Genomic DNA, 12,311 nt, shown 5'->3' on the forward strand with positions numbered 1-12,311 from the left:
AAAACAGCAGTATGTCATCAACATTATTTTAGTCACAAGTGCAAAGCATGGTATTATATTGGCTGTTAAGAAGAAAGTTAACTCAGTAACTTCCTCACAGTCAGAGCCTAGTGCAATGTAGGTTTTCTCTTAAATACGTTTTCTAAAGAAAGTTTTTCAAATGCCATTGGGGGAAACAATTTCTGCCTAAAAAAAGTTCCATAAACCCTCAAGCTGAACAGTGAATGGCTCAGTCATGTCAGCTGCAAAAGCAAACAAACAAAAAGAGAGCAGTTTCATAGCTGACCAACAAGTGAGAGAAACATGACTGGAATTTTTCAGGTTAATTCTGCAAGCTTCAGTTAGGGAGAGAAGAATTTGTTACTTTAAAAGACACTACTGTGGCCAGTTGCTTAGATACTAAAAATATCTTCATTGTGTTCCTGAAATGTGTTGCTTTACTGAGAGGTGAATTGTTGCCCCGTTTCTGTAGGCACGTTTCTTGCAGTCACATGTTCATGTGACTGCAAGAGTGAAAATCCAATGTTTTTAATGCTCTTTTCAAAGAATCACTGTAAATTTCTCTCCCTTCCCTGACTCTGAAAGGTGAAAAGACATCTGTTTGTAGACAAGGAGCCAGGGTCTCTCATTAATTGTAGTGTTCTGGTCGAGATTAATGGTTGTGTAAAATCTGGAGTCCTCTTCTCCTGAAGCATATCTCCTTAGACATCTGAGGCAGCACAGTGGGGAAAAAAATGACCAGACCATCAGTGTCTTCTTGGGGTTTATAAAGTTAAAACAACTGGATGCCTCTGAAAACCCATTCCACATGCTATGAGACTCTGAAGGGATTTGCTCACCATTTTGAGAAATGTAGTGCATTCCATGGGCTATTTGGTGGTCTAGCCATTTTCCTGGCCCATCCATGAGAAAAGAGGCAGTGGAAAGGAAAGAATTAAAGAATAATACGTTTAATATTTCTTAATTCAGTTTCGAAAGACTTGTGTGCAAAATTCCTTGAGGTGTCTTTCCTGTATGACATGTGGGATTCATTCGCAGTTTAGAGGGTAGTAAAAAATCAGGGCAGAAGTATGTAGTATTTTTGTTTTCACATGTAAGACTCTCTCCCCTTGACCAGGAATCTTGCCACACTTCTGCCCTGTAGCCTGTGTCTCTGGCCTATAGGAATGCTTTGACCCTTTATTTTTGTTTCCCCAAGCTGAATGCAGGCTGTCTTTTTCAGAGGGTCTTTCTGCTTTTGCAAAGAGCAAGTGTTTGACATATAGCATAAATAGTAAATGGGCAGTCACCAACAGAGTACAGAAAAAGCCCATGTACTCAGAACACCAATTAAATAATGAGTCCCTGTAATCTGTGTTCAGTATTTCATAAATATGAAATGCAATTCCATGGTGGATAGGCAGGTAAGGGAGCCGCTGGCAAGCTAAGGTTACAGCTAAAAGCAGTATAAGTGCTCTAAGTTTTATCTTTCAAATTCAACAAGATATATCTTCATTTATATCTGCAGTATGCCTTCAAAATATACCTCCCTTAATGTAATTGCTATAGCTGCAAATTTGTAACTTTTCAGTTTATGTAAATCCAGCATACCTCCATTTATTTTTCAGTAAAGCAATTTCAGTCTGAAAATACATGACTCCAGAAGGAGCATATACTGGTATAGCTGGTACACAAATTACCTAAAAAATGAATTGATCTTTCAAACAGATAATGATGCAGCAGGCTTCCATGAATGGGTTGGTTATGCAGTCATTTGCAATTGTCCTACCTGAATAATTTTCTTCCACAAAAGAAAATTATATTCATCAGAATAAAAGCTTTACCAAAATTTTCTGATAAAATTTCCTTGAAAAGAAAAGGATGGAGCACAGTGCTTTGATAAGGTCAGCCCTTTTGAGAGCAAGCTTTCTATTTTCTGTGATCTACTACTAGTCTTGTTTGAATTTTTGTTTTTTATAACAGTAGTTACAAGCAGTTCATATGTGAATGCAACATTGTGATGGTGCCACAGCATTTGACTTCTTCCAAGTTCCTTTTCACCAAAATTTAAGTTCTAAGGAAGAACTAGCAGGGTTGGTTTCTTTTTTCCATAGCTGCTTGTGATTTAAGTATCTGGCATTTCTAATGTCCTTCTTAAACATTAAAAATAGCCAAATTGTTAGTGGGTGGTCACAAGCAGTTTGAGTCTTATAATTTCTTATTATTAATGCCTGCAAAATGTTGTAATATTTCTAAGTAGTGAAGAAGAGAAAACCTCTATTGTGACCTTTAAACTCAGACTAAGGTTTACAATAAAAATAAAATAATAAAAAAATATAAGCCAATATAGCAACAACAATAATAATAATAACTGGACTTCTTAATTTCTATCCCATGCCTGAAAGGGGTGCCCAGTTGAGTTGAAGGAAAAAGTCTCATCCTGCTCTTACTTGTAGCCAGCTAGAACTGAACTCCAGAGAAGTCACTGGGTAAGGTTCTCTTTTTGAAGCCAGGAAATCAATTAGGAATCTACTGTGTGAGCTAATTTTCTTCAGGACATTGGTCTGTTTGCTTTGTACTACATTGAAGAAAGCTGATGGGCAGAGATGGGTGACCAGCAACCTAGAAATGTTTCAGTGAGATTTGTAAAGTGAAGTCATTCCTAAGGAGAAATGTCTAACTGAGCAAGTGTTTGCAGCTGTATTAGGAAAATTGGAGGGTGTGTGGTAGTTGTTTGATATGATGGGAGCAGGAAACTTATGATACTTATGATATGATGGGAGCAGGAAACTGGTCCTACTTCAGGCGTTTTCCAATTTTTGATGCTTGTTTTAGAAAACTCTCCTTAATTTTAACATTTTTGTCTACCTTTAGGTAGATATATGTGGGTGTATGTCTAGTTATGTTGATTCCTTTAAACTATGAAGCAAATGAGAAGCCTTCCTATTTTACTTAAAGAATCAGAGTTCAACATTTGTATCTGAGCTGGCTTCTCTTTTGTTAAGATGTTAAGCATGTCCAAACCTATCTTGACCAATTGTCTGACGAAGTAAATGTATACAATGGTCCTATCCGTTCCCTTTATGAATGAAGAAATATAATTTATGAAGAAAGTCTTGATTAACTCACTCTCACACCTCAAACTTCTAGGTCGCTCATTTAGGGCATATGAATCTCCTTTCATTGCTTCCACAGTCAAAACAAAATTGTGTGAATGCTAGTGAGAAATCTGTTTCATGTCACCTAGCCATATGTTAAATATTCTGACAGAAACATATGACAATTACTAGTTTAGGTACAAAACTCATGAAATGTCAGTTATTTCAGTCCTACATCAGCTTTTTCCTCAAACAACTATGAATTTCTGTAATTACTGTAACAGAAAATTCTCATGTTGATACCCTAATAGAAACACATATTGTCACAGATTAACAGGATGACTTCTCAAATCAGATTAACGCTTCTGATTCAATCCCATGATTTAGCTGTAAGGTCATGGTTAATGACTTAGAAATTAGTACCATGAGGCACGTGAAGGTCTTTTGGAACTATATGCAGCTAATAATTCAGCTGTGCATCTCCTATCCATTTGCAGACTCAACAGTCAAGTTTTGTGTGCCATAACTTAAAACCAAGGAGATTTTTCATGTTGTAAATCTGTGTAATTCCTGGCCAACAGCTCCTGCTATCTCCACCAATATGTATTTTCCCACCTTCCTGGCTGGTACGTCTGGTACATACTTTTTTCAGAGCTAGGTGTGCATTGAACTTTCACTGGCACTAACATAAACCCATTCTCAGAGATTTGCTTCTTTGATTGAAAGACAGACCTGCAGTTTCATAAGTGAATATTGTATTATTGTCTCTGTAATAGAGCCAGTGCCTTACTGGACCAGGTGCAATAAAATAGGTGGTAAAGCCAAAGACATTGTTCCAAGGACTGTTACCTCATGTAGCCTAAAGTTCTTGCCGTCAGCCTAAAGCTGACTATTTTCTTTCTTATAGTTTATATGATTTTTTGATTAACTCCCTAGAAATTATGCGCTTGAGTCTCAGAGTACCTTACATAAGATGTAGACAAATTGAAGCTGTATATGAGTCACCATCAGAATGATTAAGAAAAGCATTTCAACACGGATGTATGATCTAATGAAACAGCCTGTGCTGTAGTTCTGTGGGCTTACCTCGTCATATACAGGCTTTGGCAAATGTTGGGACAGGCCACCCTCCATGTCTTCCCCAACCTACCCAACACCCATGATCCCGTCCACCCAAAGCTCTATGTCTGAATGGTGTCAGGTGTTGAGAAGGAACCTGCAACACTGCCCAGCAGCAGAAGGGAAAGGTTTTACCTGCTCACAGAAGCTCAGAAACTCAAGCTCTTGAGAAGCAGAACTTACAACCGGTGTGGCACTGTCAGTCATCTCTCATTTCGATAGAATTCCCAGTTCAGGCTGAGCTTCTGTGAAGAAGAAGCAAGAAAAATGCAGTGCACTGGCACCTCAAACAATTTATATAATGCAAGGGATCACTGCAACTTTTAGGACTTCTCAGAACTGTCTGACTAAGACCAAGTTTCTACTCTGTTTCAAGATTCTTAGCACGCAAGCTGTGTTGTTTGGCTCTCTTAGGCTCTGTTTTGTGGGTGCTGGAGATACCTGTACTGCATCCAAAGTAAATAAAGGCCTCCCCCACTCCTTCTCTCTCCATGTGTGACTTTATTTTTTGATTTCTGCATGTATGGAACAAAATGCAATAACACTCACACTGTGGAGTCAGCCCTGCACATTTATGCATGCATATAAATAAGCACAGTGTAGGAGGCTCAGGCGTATCCAGGGTTTATGTAGCAAGTCTTCTGCAAAAAGTATTAACTTGTCTTCCACTTGCTTGTTTGGCTTCAGGTAGCAGTAGCAAGGGAGATCATCTGTTTGCAGTAATGAAATGCACTGTCTCACTGTAGTTGGAGACAGGTTGTGCCAAGGCTGATTCTTGGGCTTAGAAGGGAAAATTGAATTTTTGAAAATTATGAGAAGATAATCCCTTTCTATTAAAGTAATGGAATTTTAAAAGTAAATTTCTTAGAAGAGAACAACTCAAAAAAGGAGCACAGCTGTCAACCAGAGTTGCTTCTTTACTAATGTTCTGACTCTACACACCACTACAGATTAGCCTGCTATATGCATTTGCATATAAATTCTAATGAATTAGCCCTGAGATCTTTCAGAGGTGCTGTAGGTAAATGCATCCTTTCCAGAAGACACTTCCTGCCTCATTGCAGCAATGCTTATATTTTGGTTATACCTTCTTCAACTTAGTTTACTTATGTGCTATTAAAGTACTGGAGATAAATGTTTCTTATTCCTTTTTTCTAGTGTTCTAAACAATAAGGGTTTTATCTCAAGGCCCATACACAGTAAATACTGTATTCCCTATGTTTTGGTTTTGTGCATCTCCCTATTTCTTTAAATGTATGTCTTGGTCCTGGATTTATATATAAAAAAAAAGATGCTCATTAATCTTAGCTGAGAGCACCTCATGGTCCGAATTGTCATTATCTCTCCAGGGGAGATCTGCTTGTTTTTTCAAAAGACAAACAAAAAGGAGAAAAGTCTGAGTATGAGCTCTTGTGTTCTTCCCTCTTGCAAAGCTGTTAAATTCCTTTTACAACAGAATTTGTGATGGCATGTGGCCCCCCTGGCTGTACTAATGTTTCTGTTTCATTAGGTGCCTCTGATTTTGTAATGCCATTGCTACCTGACTGTTTTGAAAAAACAATCTCAGAACACATAGTCCTGCTATCTGTGCTGGCACTCAATTCAGCCAGTTCCAGCTCTGGGTCACAACCCTGATTTTCAGATCTCTGTCATGAAATGCACAGAGGATGGAGAAGGAATCCTCTGTGGTCTCCTAAGTGGACTTTTTGTGTAATGTGGGAGAACAACTCACCTGACAATCCTTACATCAGTCCTGGAAATGGTGGAAGAAATGGGACATGTTTTAGAAGGACCTTCAGCACAAATCCTAGCTCTGTCAGAGTAAACATCCCCCTCCTCAGCCAGCACACTCTTTGACAGCTGGCTTCCATGGATGTTTCTCACAGTAAGTGAAGCTAGACACGCAAATGGCAGAGATGATGGGTCAGAAGGGAAAGTGAGGACAATTCGTGAGAGCTAGTCTGACTGTTTAAATCTTCTGCTGGGAGACATAAAAATAGCTTTCTTTGCAAATCCATCTTTCCTCTTACACAAATGTTCTCCCTCTTTAGAACACACAAAAAAAAGGCTAATAAATTAATAAAATCCCATTGCTCCTCTTTTGTGAAAGAGGAGAACAGTCATTTATTATGAAAGGGAAGCATCTTAGACAACTACAGTTGCAGACATAATTTTGGGATTAACATTCAATTTACAAATTCTTTTATTTTATGACTAAAATGGCTTCTGCTTAGCGGTTCATTGAAATAGAAACACACAAAATTCATTTCATTCAGCAGTACTGTGGAAACTTCACACTGATTATTTGTGCTTTGTCTCTTCTTTTGATGATGCCATATCTTATAATGTCTACAAAATTTCCAGCTGTAGGTATCATCACAAAGTATACGAAGACAGGAAGTTCCAGTTCAAAGTGGCCGTGAACTTGTCTTGTGCTTGTAGTTTTGCATGAGAAGGATTTCCTTCATGTAGTCATGTAGTCAACATATTTTGACAAAGAGAATTTTTATGAGGGCCATCTTTTTTCTCTACATTTTACTTGACACCATCTCATTTACCAAAACAAAATCTGGAGCTCTTCCCTCTTTTAGCCTCATAACATCTTGTTTGCATTAGTGTTGGCTTTCCACTGAAGGTAAACTTGCATATAATACTGAACCATATAAAAAAATTGTCAAACTTTTCTTTTTGGAATAATCAAGTATCTGCCCTTACAGGCCCTTCTTTGTCCAGCTGTCACAGTTCAAGTCCTTCCTTTTTAAGTAGAGTTCTTCACAGATGATTATTGATTTGCTACACTGAAACTAAAATAGATTAAATTTCTTAGAGACCTTATCTATCTGTCTCATAACATTCACACTGCAGGTCCTAATTTCTACTCTAGAGGCCTACCTGAAAGTCACAGTTTATTTTAGTTTATTCAGGAATTAGTTCCTCTCTTATTCTGTCTCATGCAGTTGTTTGGAGTCACAGGGCTTTTATCTTACTGAGCATTTCAGCAGGGCCCTGTGTGACAGTACAGATCCTTGGCAACATAACTGTGGTGGCTGCTGCCAGTTAACACTGCACTCACCCTGGGACAGGGGCACTTGGCAAAATCAAGGCCTGTCTCCTCCTGTCCCTGAAGCCTATGCTGAGGAATCACAGGCTCTCTCTCTATCCTGCTGGGAGAAGGAGGGCTAGATAATCACAGTAGCACAGAACCATTCATGTTGTAATATACCCCCAAGATTCTCAAGTCCAATCTTAGACCAAACATCTTCATGTGAACAAGTGCCATCTCCAGTCATTCCTTGACATATCCAGGGATGGTGAATGTATCTCCTCCCTGGGAACAGGGAATGCTATGTTGCTACCCAACCATATTTGACAGTTTGGTTCTGGAACATTACTGTGGGAAATTACTGTTCCAGACCTTGGAGATCCAATTAGCATCAGCATATTGCTCCTGATATGTAGCTATGGGCAGCAACAACAAAACTGATCTCCAGCATTACATCCCAGAAAAAAGCTGCATGGTGTAGGAGAAGAGAACAAGGCCTAAATCTAGCCCAGCACTCTGCGTAGTGCCCCCTTGGAGGAAGAATCCTCATCTGGAGCTACTTCCTTAACCTCTGTTTGGTAATTGAAAAAATCTGGGCTAAAACTTTTCATGTCAATCAATCTAATGAAATACATGTGACCAAGTTCATCTTTGTTGGTCAGTGTTGGGTTTGGAAGCACCTCAAGTCAACAAAGAATCACAAAAACTCTGAATCAGAGAGTCAAGTTAGTCAATGTTTGGATTTAGAAAAGTTCAGACATGCTGGGTGCTAAGGGTCTGGATCATACAAGGCCACAAGAAGCTGAACTCGCTGTAGGAGTAGCCAGTAAAAGCTGACCAAGCCTCTCAAATTGCCCTAGTGTTTAGTAAGCTGACTGGAGACTGAAGAACTTCCAGACTTTTTCTCTTTTAAAGCCTGACTTGACAGTTATGCTGGTAGTAACCTTACAGGAATGAGATTTCTTAGAGTGAATGCTTTTCAAGTGGGAAGCAAGCTAAAATGGCTCGTTGCTGTTTAATAACTGGGAAAAAGTAAAATATTTGATAGGTTTTCTGAAAAGTAATTTGTAATCTTAATGAATAATCCTTCTTGTTGATGTATTGAGAGCACAGGAATGACTAAATTCCACAAGATAAATGCAAGAAGCCCTACAGGCTGACTTTAGTAGGAGCTACTGCTGGTTCTTCAGGAAACAGATAAGAGGCTTTTTACTGTTCATAAAGGGGCTGAATTCCTTTAGATGTTTTGTTAAGATTTCAATTTTTCAGACTGTTTGTTAGAATACTCAGTTTTGTTTGTACTGGATGTTTTATCCAGCTGATTGAGAAGTCAAAATTCCTTTGAAAAACTGCAATAAACTTTTTGTGGCAGATATATCACCCCATAGAAAAGCTGCACTGAAATGTGAAAATTCTACTTGTTTGAAGCCTTGTTTGAGGCTTACATATAGATATAAAAATTTATATATATTTATATGAAAGGAGAACACACGGGCAATAAACATAACAACCAAAAGGTGTTAAACAACGTCTCTTTCAGTGTGCTGCTTAATTCTTCATTGCTTCCAGAGTGCTTTTTTCTTATTGTTCTGTTATTTTTTTATGTATCCATGGCAACCATGAGGCTTCGTCAAGGAGCCATTCCCTGTGTGTATCCTTTTGAGAGGCTGAAATCCTAAAAATCACATTATTTCCACCTGAATGTTTCTGACATTGAACACATCTTAATTTGTAAGTGTTTTCAAGTGATGAAGAAACATCTTTGCTTTTATATTACTAGTGTCTAAAAAACACAACAGAGGAATTTGGCTACAAAAAGATACAGGAATTTTTTTTGTGGATTGAATGCTTCTGGAAATTGCACCAAGAGCACAGATTTTGGTTATTTATGTGCATGTCAAAAACCTTAATGTATTAAAAATCTGCAGTATTTCAGACAGGTTAATGTACTTCTCCCTTTCTAATATTCACACCACAATTGTGGGCTGGCAAATGAGAAAAAGACCCATCCAGTAAAACCAAACAATCTTACAGACCAACTCTTTCCTACAGCATTGAAATAGGTACCAATCCACATATCCCCTAGGACAATGTCCAATAGAGGTTAAAACTTAGTTCAGTGGGAAAAAAAAATTGAACTGGGTTATTTTGTTTTGATTTCGATTTCATTTCTACCTTCATGAAGTTTCCTGAAATTTAGTAAACAAAAGCAGTTTATACAAATATGCTTATCTGCCATTAAAATCTTTGTGATTCTACAAATTGCATTAAGAGGAAGGCAAAAACACTGTTAGGACGTCTTTGTCTCTTTTGACCTCATCAGGTCAGCACAGCTTACACTGTATGGGTTCTGCATAGTATGATATTCTGCTGTAGGACTCTCTTAACCATTCTTTAAACAGTCACAGATCTTTCTTGCTAGTTATAATATATAAGTAACAGATTGCACTTCTTTTTTACCTAGCCCACTTTAACAGGAATCTTTGATAAGTGGCTTCTTGAGATTTCGAACCAAAGACAACTTCCCATACAAAGAGGAAAGAACCAGCCAAAATCTTAGCATTATATCCCAATGCATCTGCCTTTCTTCTTCCCTATTTCATCATAAATTGCCTTTCCTGTTATTATATGGCTCTCAAAATATTGTTACTTAGAAGAAATGTTCTAGTTTCATCACAGAAGATAGTGTTTTTCCATATTAATTATATATAATTCTATATTTAGAATTATTCTATAGTAATTATTATTATTTCTATATCTAGAAATAATACAAAATTCTATATTTATAATATATATTATAAACAATTGAAGCTTAAAATGGACACTCAAAATGTTGTATACTTATAGAATTTCTGGGGAACAATAAGCATACTTATTAAATAATACATGACATGGGATATATTTCCTTCATAAATACACCACAAAAACTTCTTCGTCTGGACAGTAAATTGCCCAGGAGAATACATGTCTACCACTCTTCTTAGATTGTCTGGTCAACACTTGGAAGTATCAGGACAATAATCTGCACTATGCCCAGCAAATTCTGTGGAGAATATTTCCTGCCTGTGGGGTGTAGGTATAAAGGAAAGCCTTTAGTGGGTCCCAGGTGGTACTAATTGGCATTAGGTGTTTGGTGGGATGTGATGTAAGATATCCCTCATTCTGTAGGGAGTCAAGGACTATAGGAGCAGGATTTGTGGAGTCACTTTCAGAAAGTCTAGAGATCAAAGAGAATGTAGGATCTTGCAGCCAGCTCACAGCTGTTCAAGGTACAAGATAGTCTAAATACTGTTTCCTGCTTCTCAGCATGCCCAGAGAGCGGAGATGGAGCCTGGTAAGTGGCTGTGCTCTGAAGTGCCTGGTTTTGCCTGCAGTCCCAAGCAGTCTTAACTGGGATTTTGCACCCAGGAAAACGTCAAGTTGACTTGCCCTCCAGATCCAAAGTCCAAATGACAATTCTTGGCTATTTTTCACAGAATCACAGAGCCACAGGGCTGAGTTGGAAGGGACCCATAAGGATCAGCTAGTCTAACACTTATCCCTCCTATATCACACCATGTGCCCAAGAGCATTGTCCAAATGCTTCTTGAGCTCTCTCAGGTTTAGGGCTGGGACCACTTCCCTGAGGAGTCTGTTCTAGTGCTCAACCACTCTCTGGGTGAAGAACATTTTCCTAATATCTAACCTAAGGACATAAAAGTTTCTTTCAGCTCTACTGTGATCCTTGGAGCACTAGTATTTCTGTTTTGATGGCAGTGCACTCCATCTGAGTTAGCTACAGGAAGGAACAACCACTGCCAAGTGTTTTAATGTTGCTTCATGTGCTTGTGTGGAGGGATCCAGTTAACCAGAGGGCTTTTGTTCAGCTGCTGAAGAGCTGTGATGGAGACAGAAAACATCCTGTAGCAAATCTGGGAACATCTTTGTCACATTGGAAAAGAACTGATGTGGATCTACAATCTACTTCATAGAATATTTTCCAGGAGGAGTAGGACTGGACAATGTCATTCTGATCTGCTCTGAAATGACCATAATTTACCCTGACCAGGTACCTGAGCTGCTGAAGGGTGGGGGTTCAAAGACAAAGGAGTGCTCTGCGTTTGTGCTTTGCATCCTATTCTCCCCATTGATACCCATTAATTAATGCTGTAGGATACAAGATTAACTTGAGTGGACCACTGGACCAAATACCAATTTTCTCTCTCTGAGAATAGCAAGAGGCACTGTTCAGAGAAAACTGCCAGCTTTTCTAATGGGCGGGTCCCCAAAGCATCTGTGCTTAGGTACTTCCAGATAATCCACTGTGACAGAGGTATGAGTGTCCTTGGCCACACCAATGTTTAGTGGTTCACTCTGGAAGGAGAACGGTTTGTGAAGTTTATTCAGATTCGACGCTGACATACCTTTTACTCCCAGGAACACTCCCTCTATCATCCGTGATAATTTTGGGAAGAACTGGCTACCGCAGAATGTTTAAAATGTACACAGGAATTTTCAAAAGCCCGGTGTTTGTGACTAAAGGGCCACAGTGCATTTCAATACTTCCCCAGGAGATGGTGACTTCTGATATTTTATCTACTGTCTACTGTCCTTTTGAAAGTTTGGCTTTGAAAGCCGGTCTGGGAGCAGAACTTCCTAAAAATTTACTCTTCTCTCTCTTCTCTAATTTGTGCTGATTAGGGCTTTGGCTTTAAATATTACAGTCATAAAGATTTTACTGACTTTCATTTCATGCTTAATGCATACCCATTACTAGCTAATGACAAACTAAAGAGTGCATCATGTACTGGAATTTCTGCTTGGAGGTGAAGTTTAAAGATGACTTTTGAATCAATAGTCTAACTATTCTGTTTGCATGTGAATGCAACCAACTTCAGCACATCTGGTTTTCTCATCCCAGCAGACTGAAAATGTGGCAGGAGCAAGTATAAACAAACTGCTTTGCCTAAGGTGCAAGGAAAACCCAGCAAGAAATTAAAGCAATGAAGCTGTGATGAAGATGTTGCCATACCCAGACTTCTTCCTTGTTACATGTGCGAGTGCTGTCTGGGTTACAGAGCTCAGGAGTGAGT

General features: G+C 38.7%; 1 protein-coding gene across 1 annotated transcript in view; it reads left to right on the plus strand.

The window, feature by feature from the left end:
- Positions 1-12,311, plus strand: part of PCGF3 (polycomb group ring finger 3) — a 291,744-nt gene that overhangs the window by 221,013 nt on the left and 58,420 nt on the right. The window lies entirely within an intron of this gene.

This window comes from Sylvia atricapilla, chromosome Z (genome assembly GCF_009819655.1).
Source record: "Sylvia atricapilla isolate bSylAtr1 chromosome Z, bSylAtr1.pri, whole genome shotgun sequence".
Taxonomy (NCBI): Eukaryota; Metazoa; Chordata; class Aves; order Passeriformes; family Sylviidae; genus Sylvia; species Sylvia atricapilla.